Raw genomic sequence first — 4,817 nt, 5'->3', positions numbered from 1 at the left:
TTACAAAAATGCATTTTAAACAATTCCAGTTTAAATCTAAATCCTAGCTTATCTTAATCACCTTACAAAAATTGTAAACTTCTATGTAATATAAGAAGTACTAAATAGAAGTTGTAAGTTAGAAGCATAAGAACTCATGAGACATATTTCAAAACTTGTTGTAGGTCTTTGAAACCATCAAGCAGAGAAAATGTCTATAGACAACACACAAACAGCAAATAAACAACACACAAACAGCACAAAACAAGACACAAACAGCACAAAAACAGCACACAAATAGCACACAAACAGCACAAAACACACAAACAGCACAAAACAACACACAAACAGCACATAAACAACACACAAACAGCACATAAACAACACAGAAACAGCAAGCAAACACATAAACAACACACAAACAGCACATAAACAACACAGAAACAGCAAGCAAACACATAAACAACACACAAACAACACATAAACAACACACAGACAGCACAAAAACAGCACATAAACAGCACACAAACAACAGACTGCCCATATGGATAGAGTGTTCCCTTACCTCTGAAGGTCCATGTCCGCTTCACCTACGAGGCTGTTGGAAGTACAAGAAACAAAGTATGGATGAACTAGTCTCAAACAATACAGAAAAAGGAACACAGAATATCAGTGATCATATTCCACAATACTTACACTCACACTCACTATCCTTTGTTTGATTATCAGGACTGGTATTGATCATTACAATGTATTTGCATCATGTAAGAAGTTCTTGGTCCCATTTTGTATATCTTACATATCTACTTCTGCCTTCTCCTCTTCTGCCTCCTCCTCATCTTCATCAGACAGCCAGTCATCAAGTGCTTGTACTTGGCTTTCCACTCTGTAAGGGAGTCAGACATCGTCAGTGACATGTTGATGTGTTTTATTGACTGATTCAGACAAAATCCCCAGTAGGGAAAACATTTGTTTTTGCTGGTGTGTTCTTTCTCTTTTCCTTTCTTCTTCTGTCAGTAGCCAATCAGAGCTTAGATTAGATATCAGTTGTCTATGTGAATATGATCAATTTCTACAGGTTTACAATAGCATACAATACTAAAGGGTGAGCCTAATGGTATAGTATAATATTATGTTAATGACCAGGTCTACAAACTAAGCAGATGTAGGTTTAGAAAAAAAGCTACATCATTTAGAGTTATGGATAATGTACAAAAATTATGAGTAGCTACATTGTAGAAGAACTTTATTGCACGACAATTGTACATGATACAACTATTACACAAAGTCAAAATAGAGGTATAGAATAAAACTTAACAACCTAATTAACAGAAGAATGAGGGCTAACATAATTCTTTGATATAGTATTACAATGGAGTAGGCTCATCATTAGTTACAGTATTCTTTCTAATAGCAGAGAAATCCTTGATATATTTGCCTATTTTATGGTATGCAAAAATCACTAAGGCTTAGCCCATATAGATAGAGTGTTCCCTTACCTCTGAAGGCCCTTCTCGAACTCACGAAGAAGTCTGTTGGAAGTACAAGAAACAAAGTATGAATGAACTAGTCTCAAACCATACAGAAAATGGAACACAGAATATCAGTGATCATATTCCACAATACAGGACTGGTATTGCTAGACACAATGTATTTGATCATGCAAGAAGTTCTTTGGTCCCATTTTGTAAATCTTACCGCCCCAATTCAGACTCCTCCTCTTCTGCCTCCTCCTCAAGCTCTTTGTTGGTGCTGTGAGAAACACAAACATTACAATCAAGTTCTGACTTCAAATGTGCTGAACAATCCAATAAGATACCAGGCTTTTTGTTATGCTGTCTTGCTAACTGATCCCTGAGCTTAACTGTTCTCTTATTTATACCAGTACTTTTTCAGTTCTACCTAGCATAACTGGTCACTACTCTGACTATCAGGAATACTAAGTTCTGCTTAGCTAAACTGTGCAGTCCCTATGCTAACTAATTCATGCTAGTTCAACTGATCCCTATTCTAATTAACTGGTCCCTATGCTATCTAATTCAATTCTATGTAGCTAACTGGTTCCTAAACTGGTTCCTATGCTAATTGATTTAGAATCTATCTAGCTAAACTGTCCCCTATGCTAACTAATTAAGTTCCATGTAGCTAGACTGTCCCCTATGTTAACTCATTCAGATCTAACTAGCTAATTGGCACCTGTGCTATCTGTTACCAATTTAGTTCCATCTAGCCAAACTGGTCCATATGCTTACTAATTCAGTTTCATTTAACTAACTGGTCCTTTTGCTAACTAATTTAGACCTATCTAGCTAACTAGTCCCTGTGCTAACTAATTTAGATCTATCTAGCTCAACTGGACCTATGCTAAATAATTTAGATCTATTTAGCTCAACTGGACCCTATGCTAATTCAGTTCTATCTAGCTAAACTGAGTCCTTACTGGCTGTCTACTGCCTCCTTAGTGTAAGTCTGCCTGATCTGTTCTGCCTGAAGAAGTATAAAAACAAGCTTAAGCTTCAGAAACATCAAATAAAGTCAGCCATCAAACTAACAGTGGTACTGGAAACATAGGCAAAAATAACAAAAAGAAGCTTGAAACTGGAATTATCATCAACAGAAATAATATAATTTGTTAGAGCAAAACTCAGAACTGATTGTCATGAGCAGAATCATGAATATCAATGAAAATAAAGATGTTTGTTACCGAGACTGTAACACTACAGAAAAGTACACATACTGGGAGTGAGAACACACTATACTGGACACAAACCTTACAGCCCAGTTTCTCACTGTGAGAAGCAGGAGATAATGTTTTATATACAGCGGGTCAAGGGTCTACTGAACTAAGCATGTTGTGGGTTAAAGAGGGGTTAAGCTGGTGTAACAAACAGTGCAGCCAACTGGTCAGCACCTCGGACAGGTGTGTCCAGGTGTGTCTAAGTGTGGCCTGGTAACTTCTTGTGTCTTTGCCTCTCACGAGTGGGCAGGTTTTCTGATAGGTGTAAGACTAAGTGTGGCCTGGTGACTTTTCATGTCTTTGCCTCTCACAAGTGGGCAGGTTTTCTGTAGGTGTAGGACTAAGTGTGGCCTGGTGACTTTTCATGTCTTTGCCTCTCACAAGTGGGCAGGTTTTCTGTAGGTGTAAGACTAAGTGTGGTCTGGTGACTTTTCATGTCTTTGCCTCTCACAGTGGGCAGGTTTTCTGTAGATGTAGGTGTAGGACCAAGTGTGGCCTGGTGACTTTTCGTGTCTTTGTCTCTCACAGTGGGCAGGTTTTCTGTAGGTGTAGGACTAAGTGTGGTCTGGTGACTTTTCATGTCTTTACCTCTCACAGTGGGCAGGTTTTCTGTAGGTGTAGGATTAAGTGTGGTCTGATGACTTTTCATGTCTTTGCCTCTCACAGTGGGCAGGTTTTCTGTAGGTGTAGGACTAAGTGTGGTCTGATGACTTTTCATGTCTTTGCCTCTCGTTTTCTGTAGGTGTAGGACTAAGTGTGGACTGGTGACTTTTCATGTCTTTGCCTCTCACAAGTGGGCAGGTTTTCTGTAGGTGTAGGACTAAGTGTGGTCTGGTGACTATTTCATGTCTTTGCCTCTCACAAGTGGGCAGGTTTTCTGTAGGTGTAGGACTAAGTGTGGTCATGGTGACTTTTCATGTCTTTGCCTCTCACAAGTGGGCAGGTTTTCTGTAGGTGTAGGACTAAGTGTGGTCATGGTGACTTTTCATGTCTTTGCCTCTCACAAGTGGGCAGGTTTTCTGTAGGTGTAGGACTAAGTGTGGCCTGGTGACTTTTCATGTCTTTGCCTCTCACAGTGTGGCCGGTTTTCTGTAGGTGTCAGACTAAGTGTGATCTGGTGACTTTTCATGTCTTTGCCTCTCACAAGTGGGCAGGTTTTCTGTAGGTGTAGGACTAAGTGTGGCCTGGTGACTTTTCGTGTCTTTGCCTCTCACAAGTGGGCAGGTTTTCTGTAGGTGTAGGACTAAGTGTGGTCTGGTGACTTTTCATGTCTTTGCCTCTCACAGTGGGCAGGTTTTCTGTAGGTGTAGGACTAAGTGTGGTCTGGTGACTTTTCATGTCTTTGCCTCTCACAAGTGGGCAGGTTTTCTGTAGGTGTAGGACTAAGTGTGGTCTGGTAACTTTTCATGTCTTTGCCTCTCACAAGTGGGCAGGTTTTCTGTAGGTGTAGGACTAAGTGTGGCCTGGTGACTTTTCATGTCTTTGCCTCTCACAGTGGGCAGGTTTTCTGTAGGTGTAAGACTAAGTGTGATCTGGTGACTTTTCATGTCTTTGCCTCTCACAAGTGGGCAGGTTTTCTGTAGATGTAGGACTAAGTGTGGTCTAGTGACTTTTCATGTCTTTGCCTCTCACAAGTGGGCAGGTTTTCTGTAAGTGTAGGACTAAGGGTGGCCTGGTGACTTTTCATGTCTTTGCCTCTCACAAGTGGGCAGGTTTTCTGTAGATGTAGGACTAAGTGTGGTCTAGTGACTTTTCATGTCTTTACCTCTCACAAGTGGGCAGGTTTTCTGTTGGTGTAGGACTAAGTGTGGTCTGGTGACTTTTCATGTCTTTGCCTCTCACAAGTGGGCAGGTTTTCTGTAGGTGTAGGACTAAGTGTGGTCTGGTGACTTTTCATGTCTTTGCCTCTCACAAGTGGGCAGGTTTTCTGTAGGTGTAGGACTAAGTGTGGCCTGATGACTTGTCATGTCTTTGTCTCTCACAGTGTGGCCGGTTTTCTGTAGGTGTCAGACTAAGTGTGATCTGGTGACTTTTCATGTCTTTGCCTCTCACAAGTGGGCAGGTTTACTGTAGATGTAGGACTAAGTGTGGTCTAGTGACT

At 40.8% G+C, this 4,817-nt stretch overlaps 1 protein-coding gene and 1 long non-coding RNA gene across 2 annotated transcripts in view; both read right to left on the bottom strand.

The window, feature by feature from the left end:
* LOC118416396 (putative uncharacterized protein DDB_G0271606) overlaps positions 1–4,817 on the bottom strand; it is a 131,415-nt gene that overhangs the window by 13,825 nt on the left and 112,773 nt on the right. The window lies entirely within an intron of this gene.
* LOC118415829 lies at positions 543–1,514 on the bottom strand. The gene is made up of 3 exons (XR_004831148.1): positions 1,479–1,514; positions 779–865; positions 543–577 (listed from the first exon to the last, which is right to left on the bottom strand). It is a non-coding gene; the product is annotated as an uncharacterized LOC118415829 (long non-coding RNA).

Source organism: Branchiostoma floridae, chromosome 5 (genome assembly GCF_000003815.2).
Source record: "Branchiostoma floridae strain S238N-H82 chromosome 5, Bfl_VNyyK, whole genome shotgun sequence".
Taxonomy (NCBI): Eukaryota; Metazoa; Chordata; class Leptocardii; order Amphioxiformes; family Branchiostomatidae; genus Branchiostoma; species Branchiostoma floridae.
The sequence above is the reverse complement of the archived record's forward strand: the minus strand, read 5'-3'. Positions and strand labels throughout refer to the sequence as shown.